The 10,486-nt window shown below is 41.4% G+C and overlaps 1 pseudogene; it reads right to left on the bottom strand.

Annotated features, from left to right (window-relative positions):
* Window positions 1–8,500: 8,500 nt before the first annotated feature.
* LOC132228162 (large ribosomal subunit protein uL18-like) lies at window positions 8,501–9,524 on the bottom strand (annotated as a pseudogene).
* Between the last annotated feature and the right edge of the window lie 962 nt (window positions 9,525–10,486).

The raw sequence follows: 10,486 nt of genomic DNA, 5'->3' as shown, positions 1-10,486 counted from the left end.
TGGTGCCTTGGGTCAAAGCTTCCTCAAGCCTGGTCTGCTTCTTCTCCCACATCCCTCCTTTCTGAGATTTGGTCATGGCTTACAGGGGATCTCACAACTTGTTTCCTCTGGGCCCAACCTCTGGAGTGGCCAGGATTGATGGTTTTGTGGCTTGTTATAGGCAGGGAGATTGGCTGATGGCAGGATTGAGGAAGCCAAACTTTGATAGGAATTTTACTAATAAATTTAAAGTGAAAATGTCATTCACAATTCTGCTGGCACTAGCATATTAGAATTTCAGAACTGTGGTGCTCACAGGGCTTCCTGGAGAAAACATGCCACACAGTAGTCCCTCTCCTGCTGCCTAGAAACCAGACCAGGTGCTACCCTGTGAAATCTTGGTGGTTTCCAAAGTCCTCTGGATTTCTTTATATTATCAGGGATATTCATAAGCATATATTAAAAACAAACCTATTTTGATATTGTTATGTTATGAAAATGTTATTAGAGCCCTAATAAGTTATTTCCCCCATAAAAATATATAAATAAATAAAAATAAAAAAGTGAAGTGTCATTTGCTTCAGCCAAGTTTTAATACCCCATGGTGTTCTGTATGCCAGTTCTGAGCTTCCTGTTAGTTCTTAGGTGCTGTAGGCACTGCCTTTTGCTTTTAGCACCCTGCTTGAGGCTCCAAGCGATCCACCGGTCCACTGCTTGTGTCTTCTCCACAGGCCTTGGCTGCAAGCAGGAGGGGCCAATCTGCCCTTTTTGTCTGTCTGCCAGCTGTCAATTTTAATCACTCAAGTGTCTGTTTCTGACAGGGCTTTAGGCAGGGTTGGTGCTGTTTCGCTTTCAGGGAATATGATGGGTGTTTTTTCCTGACCCAGAGCTACTCCTCCATGAGTGGTCCAAATATTACTCTGCTCTTGTTTGGACAGAGCTCCTTGTATGGAGTCCAATGGGGTTGGCTGGCAATCTGGAGTTCTTATTAGTCTCATTCCCAGAATAGCAGGGAGGATGACCCCTCTTCCAATCCAGTCACTGAGGGCTCCTTGAGACTATTCCGACAGGTGAGCTTGGTCTCTGCCTTGGTTCCCTCTGTAAAGCTCAAAATGCAGGGTGTGGAAGGCTGTATCACCTGCCCTGACACTACTGGGAGGGGCTAGCTTCTCTGGGGAGAAATGGCTGCTTAGGTTTGGAAGCCTAAGAATGTCCCAATGCAGGACTCCTGGCCACGTCTCCCTGCCCTGCTTCCCTCGCCAGCCTCTCCTCAGGCACCTCAAGCCCAAGACTCCTCCCTGCAAAGCCTCGGGTGAGTGATTGCAATTGGAAAGTCCTGTGTTCTAGGTTTAGAGTATAAAAACAAAGACAAAACAAAACAAAATGGAAACAATAATGAAACTGCGGCTTTATCTCCTACCAGTGCCTCGCAGCTTTCCCCTCACGGTGCTGGTTTTTGTGGTGTAGCCTTTCTCGGCTGTGGTCTCAGGTCCAGACTCCTCAGCAGCCAGCAGCCCTGCGGCTTTTCCTTTTCACAGTTGGATGTTATGCCTGTCCCCATGGGACATGGCTCTAGTGCTCAGCCTGGGCCAGGCTTCTATTTTTCTGAGGAAACTGATACTCGCATAAAGCAGCTTCTTCTGCTCCCTCTTGGCCTCCTGGCCTGCTCCCCTTCTTGATCCACTCTTCCTACTGGTCTCTAAGCATTTTCTGTCTTCCTTGCTATAAATTGCCTCCTCAGCTTGGCCTAATTTGTTAATTCCAGGTGGAATACGGAGGGCCCAAAAGCTTTGTATTTCCAGTCTGGCCCTGGGATGAGGTGCACAACACGTCTGCCTATTTGGCTGCCATTTTTTCTTCCATCTCGAAGGAAACATTTTATTTATTTATTTATTTTTCTTTATTTTTCTTTTTTTCTTTATTGATTAAGGTATTACATATGTGTCCTTATTGCCCCATTGTCCCCCTACACCCCCACTCATGCTCTCAGACCCCTGGTGTCTGTGTCCATTGGTTAGGCTTATATGCATGCATAGAAGTCCTTTGGTTGATCTCTCCCCTTTACCCCCACCCTCCCCTACCTTCCCTCTGAAGTTTTGACGGTCTGATCAATGCTTCTCTGTCTCTGGATCTGTTTTTGTTCATCAGTTTATCTTGTTCATTATATTCCATAAATGAGTGAGATCATGTAATATTTATCTTTTTCCGACAGGCTTATTTCACTTAGCATAATGCTTTCCAGTTCCATCCATGCTGTTGCAAATGGTAAGAACTCCTTTTTTACCACAACATAGTTTTCCATTGTGTAGATGTACCACAGTTTTCTAATCCACTCATCTGCTGATGGGCTCTTAGGCTGTTTCCAAATCTTAGCTATGGTGAATTGTGCTGCTATGAACATAGGGGTGCATATATCCTTTCTAATTGGTGTTTCTAGTTTCTTGGGATATATTTCTAGAAGTGGGATCACTGGGTCAAATGGGAGTTCCATTTTTAGTTTTTTGAGGAAACTCCATACTGTTCTCCACAGTGGCTGCACCAGTCTGCATTCCCACCAGCAATGCATGAGGGCTCTTTTTTCTCCTCCTCCTCACCAGCACTTGTAGTTTGTTGATTTGTTGATGATAGCCATTCTGACAGGTATGAGATGGTACCACATTGTCCTTTTGATTTGCATCTTTCAGATGATTAGTGACTTTGAGCATGTTTTCGTATGTCTCTTGGCTTTCTGAATGTCCTCTTTCAAAAAGTATCTATTTAGGTCCATTGCCCATTTTTTGATTGGGTTGTTTATCTTCCTTTTGCTAAGTTGTATGAGTTCCCTGTAAATGTTGGAGATTAAACCCTTATCGGTGATAATATTTGCAAATATGTTCTCCCATGCAGTGGGCTTTCTTGTTGTTTTGTTGATGGTTTCCTTTGCTGTGCAAAAGCTTTTTATTTTGATATTGTTTGTTTTCTCTTTGGTTTCCATTACCCTAAGAGCAGTATCAGTGAATAAAATGCTTTGGCAGTCTGAGATTGTGCTTCCTGTGGATTCCTCTAGTATTTTTATGGTTTCCCATCTTATGTTTAAGCCCTTTATCCATTTTGAGTTTACTTTAGTGTATGGTGTAAGTTGGTGGTCTAGTTTCATTTTTTTTTTTTTTGCATGTATCTGTCCAATTTTCCCCACACCTTTTATTGAAGAAACTGTCTTGACTCCATTGTACGTTCATGCCTCTTTTGTCAAATATTAATTGAGTATAGTGGTTTCGGTTGATTACTGGGTTCTCTATTCTATTCCATTGATCTATATGGCTGTTCTTGTGCCAGTACCAGGCTGTTTTAAGAAGTGTCTTTGTAATACAGCTTAATATCTGGTATTGAGATCCCACCTACTTTCTTCTTCTTTCTCAGGATTGCTGCAGCTATTCAGGGTCTTTTTTTATTCCAGATGAATTTTTGGAAAGTTTGTTCTAGCTCTGTGAAATGTGCCATTGGTATTTTATTGGGGAGTGCATTGAATCTATAGATTGCTTTGGGTAGTATGGACATCTTGATTATGTTGATTCTACCAATCCATGAACACGGTATGTTCTTCTGTTTATGTCTTCCTCTAGCTCCTTTTTCAGTGTCCTGTAGTTTTCTGCGTATGGGTCTTTTACCTCCTTAGTCAAGTTTATTCCTAAGTATCTTAATTTTTTTGGTGCGATGATAAATGGGATTGCTTTTTTAGTCTCTCTTTCTGTAAGTTCATTATTGGTGTATAGAAATGCCATAGATTTCTTGGCATTAATTTTGTATCCTGCTACATTGTGGAATTTACTTACTAAGTCTAATAATTTTTTGATGGAGTCTTTAGGGTTTTCTATGTACAGTATCATGTCATCTGCAAATAAGGACAGTTTTACTTCTTCTTTTCCAATTTGGATGCCTTTTATTTTTTCTTCTTGTCTGATTGCAGTGGCTAGTACTTCCAGTACTATGTCGAACAGGAATGGTGAGAGTGGGCATCCCTGTCTTGTTCTTGTTCTTTGGGGAAATGGTTTTAGTTTTTGCCCATTGATTATGATGTTGGCTGTGGGTTTGTCATATATGGCTTTTATTATGTTGAGGTATGATCCTTCTATTCCTACCTTGCTGAGTGTTTTTATCAAGAAAGGGTATTGGATTTTGTCAAATGCTTTTTCTGCATCAATTGATATGACTATGTGATTTTTATCTCTCAATTTGTTTATGTGATGTATCATATTTATTGATTTGCGGATATTGCACCATCCTTTAATCCCTGGGATAAATCCTACTTGGACATTGTGTATGATCTTTCTGATGTAATGCTGGATCTGATTTGCTAGAATTTTGTTGAGGATTTTGGCATCTATGTTCATGAAAGATATTGGCCTATAATTATCTTTCATTGTGGTGTCTTTATCTGGTTTTGGTATTAGGGTAATGCTGGCTTCATAGAATGAGCTTGGGTGTGTTCCTTCCTCTTAAATTTTTTGGAATAGGCTGAGGAGGATTGGTTTTAATTCTTCCTTGAATGTTTGGTAAAACTCCCCTGTGAAGCCGTCTGGTCCCTAGCTTTAGTTTGCTGGAAGCTTTTTGATGACTGTTTCAATATCTTCCATAGTTATCAGTCTATTAGATTTTAAGATTCTTCCTGATTGAGTTTTGGAAGGTTGTATTTTTCTAGGAATATGTCCATTTCCTCCAGGTTGTCTAGCTTGTTGGAATAGAGTTGTTCATAGTATTTTTTAACAATCCTTTGTATTTCTGTGAGGTCTGTTGTTATTTCACCTCTTTCATTTCTGATTTTGTTTATTTGGGTCCTCTCTCTTTGCTTCTTGGTGAACCTGGCTAGAGGTTCATCAATCTTGTTTATCCTTTTAAAGAAATAGCTGTTGGTTTCATTGATCTTTTATATTGTTTTTTTGGTCTCTGTGTCATTTATTTCTGCTCTGATCTTATTATCTCCTTTCTTCTGCTCACTCTGGACTTTTCTTGTTTCTCTTTCTAATTCTTTAAGTTGTAAAGTTAGATGATTTACTACCATTTTTTCTTCTTTTCTGAGGTAGGCTAGTAGAGCTGCAAACTTCCCTCTCAGGACTGCTTTCATTGTGTCCCATAGATTTTGGATTGTTTTGTTTTCATTGTCATTTGTTTCCAGGATGTTTTCAATTTCTTCTTTGATCTCTTTGGTAACCCAATGATTGTTTAATAGCATGCTGTTCAGCCTCCAAGTGTTTGAATTTTTTTATTGTTTTTATTGTAGTTGATTTCTAATGTTATGCCATTGTGGTCTGAGAAGATGCTTGATATGATTTCAATCTTTTTGAATTTGGAGAGTCTTTGCTGGTGACCCAATATATGGTTTATCTTTGAAAATGTCCCATGTGCACTTGAGAAGAATGTGTATTCTGTGGCTTTGGGGTGAAATCTTCTGAAGATGTCAATTAAGTCCATCTGATCTAGTGAGTCATTTAGGATTGCTGTTTATTTGCTGATATTTTGTCTAGAGCAGTGGTCGGCAAACTGCAGCTCGCGAGCCATATGCGGCTCTTTGGCCCCTTGAGTGTGGCTCTTCCACAAAATACCGACTTGTGCGCATGGGCCACGAAGTTTCAATCACACAGTACATGTGCGCCCGCACGTGGTATTTTGTGGAAGAGCCACACTCAAGGGGCCAAAGAGCCGCATGTGGTTCGCCAGCTGCAGTTTACCGACCACTGGTCTAGAGGATTTATCCAGTGAGGTTAGTGGTGTATTAAAGTCCCCTACTATGATTGTATTGTTGTCAATCTCTCCCTTGATATCTTCCAGGAGTTTTTTTGTATGTATTTGGGTGCTCCTGCATTGGGTGCATTGTAGAGCGCGGCTATAGGGTTAAGCCTCGTACTGACCTGTTGGCACAGCCACAAACAAGTCTCAGCTTAGAGGACACAGTCCTTTTAGCATAATTAGGCTTGACCTTATGACACTCCCTAGATCCTTCCTAGGTAGCTAATGGGCTGTGGGAGGTACAGCAAATGCTGCCAAAACAAGTGAAACTCACAAGAACATTGTAACTATGGTGACCACTACCTTGTTTACCTCTGGCTGTAATAAAGGCTCAGCTTGCCTCTGAATCTCTCTCTGTGGCCTCAGCCAGGCACAGGAAGATCCACCTAGACCTAGCTTATTCTCTTTGTCTGTCATTTCTTCATCCTTCACTGCCTTCACTCAGGCTTTTGAACCCTTGGCTGAGCTGGCTTGGCACAGTGCATATATGTTTATCAGGGTTATATCCTCTTGTTGTATTGATCTTTTTAGTATTATGAAGTGGCCTTCCTTATCTCTTGTTATGGCCTTCACTTTGAGGTCTATTTTGTCAGATTAGGTATTGCTACCCCAGTTTTGTTTCATTTCCATTTTGCCTGAAAGATATTTTTCCATCCCTTCACTTTCAGTCTATGTGAGTCCCTTGTTCTGAGGTGGGTCTCTTATAGACAGCATATAAATGAGTCATGTTCTTTTATCCATTCAGCCACTTGATGTCTTTTGATTGGAGCAGTTAGTCCGTTTATGTTTAAAATTATTATTGATAGATACTTGTTTGTAGCCATTTTTATTTTTTCTGCCTGTGTTCCTTTTTCCCTTTTTATTTCTTCTTTTTACACCAGTCCCTTTACCATTTCTTGCATTGCTGGCTTGGTCGCGATAAACTCCCTTAGCCTTTTTTTGTCTATGAAGCTCCTTATTTCCCCTTCAGTTTTGAATTGGAGCCTTGCTAGATAGAGTATTCTTTGATTCAGTCCCTTGCTTTGCATCACTTTGTAAATTTCCTTCCATTCTTTTCTGGTCTGATGTGTTTCTGTTGAGAAATCATTTGATAATCTAATGGGAGATCTCATGTACATAACGTTCTGTCTCTCTCTTGCAGCCTTTAAGATTCTCTCTTTGGCCTGAACATTTGCCATCGTGATTATGATGTGTCTTTATGTGGGTCTTATTGGGTTCATCTTGTTTGGGATTCTCTATGCTTGTGTGACTTTTTTCTTCCCCACATCAGCTAAGTTTTCTGATATTATTTCCTCAAATACGTTTTCTAACCCTTATTTCTCTTCCTGTTGTTCTGGAACCCCTATTATTCATATGTTGCTTCATTTCATATTGTTCCAAAGCTCCCTTAGGCTCTCCTCCCATCTTTTAATATTTTTCTCCAATTGCAGTTTAGTTGTGTTTTGAATCTCTGTTTTCTAATTTTGTCCTCTGCTTCTCCTAGTCTACTGTTGTAACTTTCCATGGTGTTTTTTTTTTATTGCAGCTTTATCACTCTTTATTTTTTCTTGATTTTCACATAAGTTGTTGATTTTTTCATCCATCCAGTTTATGAATTGTATGACCCTTATTCTGAATTCTTTTACTTTTTAAATAAATCTTTATTGTTCAGATTATTACAGATGTTCCTCTCCCCCCCCCCCCCCCCCATAGCTCCTCTCCACCTGGTTCCCACGCTAACCCATGCCTTTATCCCTGCCACTGTCCTCATCCATAGGTGTAAGTTTTTTGTCCAATCTCTTCCTGCACCCTTCACACCGCCTTCCCCCTGAGAATTGTCAGTCCACTCCCTTTCTATGCCCCTGCTTCTATTATATTCATCAGTTTATTCTGTTAATCAATTTTTTTTATTGACTTAATTTTTAGATTCACTTGTTGATAGATATGTATTTGCTGTTCCTTTGTTGTTCATAATTTTTATCTTTGCCTTTTTCTCCTTCCTCTTCTTAAAGAATACCCTTCAGCATTTCATATAATCGTGGTTTGGTGATGATGAACTCCTTTAGCTTTTTCTTGTCTGTGAAGCTCTTTATCTGACCTTTAATTCCACATGATAGCTTTTCTTGGTAGAGTAATCTTAGTTGTAGGTTTTTGCTATTCATCACTTTGAATATTTCTTGCCACTCCCTTCTGGCCTGCATGGTTTCTGTTGAGAAATCAGCTGACAGTCGTATAGGTACTCCCTTGTAGGTAACTAACTGTTTTTCTCTTGCTGCTTTTAAGATTCTCTCTTTGTCTTTTGCCCTTGGCATTTTAATTATGATGTGTCTTGGTGTGGTCCTCTTTGGATTCCTCTTATTTATTTGGGGTTCTCTTCACTTCCTGGACTTGTAAGTCTATTTCTTTCATCAGGTAGGGGAAGTTTTCTGTCTTTATTTCTTCTAATAGTCTTTGAATATCTTGCTCTCTTTTTTCTTCTGGCACCCCCATAATTCGTATGTTGGTACACTTGAAGTTGTCCCAGAGGCTCCTTACACTATCTTCACATTTTTGGATTCTTTTTTCTTTTTGTTTTTCCGATGGGTGTTTTTTGCTTCTTCGTATTTCAAATCCTTGACTTGATTCTTGAGATCCTCTAGTCTTCTATTGGATCTCTGTATATTATTCTTTATTTCAGTCAGTGTATGCTTAATTTCTGACTGGTCCTTTTCCATTTTTTTTGGCATTCTCATTAAAATCCTTGAAGGTCTCACTAAGTTCCTCGGAGGTTTGTAGAAGATTCTTTTTTTTTTTGTTTGCCTAATAAGTTTATTGTCTCTCTTCTGGAAAATCTTCATAGAAAATTATGATTTGGTTTATTAGCTTTCAGCAGCCCATTCCTGAGCTCTGAGGAAGCTTGCTTTCTTCTGAGCTACCCGATCTTTCTTCTGGGCAAGAGACATTTTGGGATGGTTCCACCTCTTCTTTTTAACTTCTTTCTTAGGCTTCTTCTCATAGACTGGATTCTCTCGTATAGCGGCATGAGCTTTCTTATACATCTCCTCCATCATGTCTGGAGTTACGTTGTTCTTTATATATTGAGAGAACTGTTTCTTGTAAGCATCTTCATCTTCTTCCTTTAGATAACGCATATAATTTGCAACATTCTGACCCATGATGTGCTTCCGATGTACTTCTGCATTGAATTCCTTGCTTTCTGAATCATAACCAGGGAATCGTTTGGTACTGTGAGGGATAGATAGGCCTCCATCCACAGCTCCCTTCAGGGCCCCAAAAACTTTATTTCCAGTAGTAGTTCTGGCAAGCCCTGCATCCAAGTAGCAGGTGAAGGCACCAGGTTGACCATCAATGCTTCCACATTGTATTCATCTCCAGTCACCTCCACCTGGCCTTCATAGATCTTGTCCATGCCAAACCTATTGAGAAGCCTGCGGGCCAGCAGCAGGCCAGTACAATATGCTGCAGCATAATTTGTCAGGCCAACCTTCACACCATACTTGGGGAGTTCATGAGCATAAGCTGCACAAACTATCATATCTCCTTCTATACGGGCATAAGCGATCTGACAGATGATGTCTCGGTTGGTGACGCGGACGATCATCCGGTACTTTGGTGTGTTGTACTTGTTTTTATCCTGGATGACCAAGTGTTTCCGGGCATAGTAATCGGTTTTACCCTCTCGCCGTCTTCTGAATTTCACTTGGTATCGCTTGAAGTAGGCCTTATTCTTGACAACTTTCACAAACCCCATCCTGCGGAAGAGAGACCCACGGCCGTGGCTCGCCACAGACCTGCAGGCCTAGCCTAACTCTGGTGGAGAAAAAGCTGTAGAAGATTCTTGAGTAACCTTATAACTGTGGTTTTGAACTCCAAATCCAGTAATCTGCTTTCCTCCATTTCTTCCATTTCTGACATGTTTCTTTGTCTCTGCATCTTGGCCACTTCCCTGTGTTGACAGAGTCGCTTTGTGTGGTAGGTGTCCCACTGGGCCCAGTGGCTCAGCCTCCCCAATCACCTGAGGTGGACACTCTTGGTGCACCCCTCCGTGGGCTGGGTGCACAGTCCTGTTGTAGTTAAGCCTTGAATGCTGTTGGTATCCCTGGGAGGAAATGATCTCCAGGCCAATTGACTGCAATGACCCACTGTGTCTATAGTGGAAGAACTGCTGTTCTGGAGACACCCTTATAGGGCAGGATTTGCTTGAGTGGGGCTTTGGTGCTCACTGAGTCTGCCTTTTGAGTGTGTCACTTATGAAATCTGGTATCTGACCACTGGGTGTACTGGCTTCCTGATCTCCAAGGAGGTGCAAATTCAACCACTGTGTGAGTCTGCCCAGCAGGAGCTACTGCGAGATCTGCATATTTCTCCTCTTTGTTTGCAGTTTGGAAATTTTGGAGCTCTCTGACCCAGCTGCAGTTTGTTAGATTAGGCTGCAAAAGGGCAGGTGATTCATTTGCGCTGCTGCACACAGCTTGGGTGGGGCGGGGTCTCAGAGAATCACCGGGGCGGAGCAAACAGTGATGGCTGTCATCAGCCGTCTCCACAACTCCACTCGTCTCTCTGTGTCTCAGTGTCTCTGCGTCTCTGAGTCCCACGCCCCCACAGTAACAATGATCCCTGCGAGCAGTTCTGCAAGAAAGCCACCCTTGCTTTCCGACCCAATGCCAGACAGTCTAGTTCAGCCGTGGGCAAACTACGGCCTGTGGGCCGAATCCGGCCCGTTTGAAATGAATAAAACTATTGAAAAAAAAGATTGTACCCTTTT

The sequence above is a fragment of the Myotis daubentonii genome, chromosome 2 (assembly GCF_963259705.1).
Source record: "Myotis daubentonii chromosome 2, mMyoDau2.1, whole genome shotgun sequence".
Taxonomy (NCBI): Eukaryota; Metazoa; Chordata; class Mammalia; order Chiroptera; family Vespertilionidae; genus Myotis; species Myotis daubentonii.
Note: the sequence above shows the minus strand (reverse complement) of the source record. Positions and strands in the feature narration are given on the sequence as shown.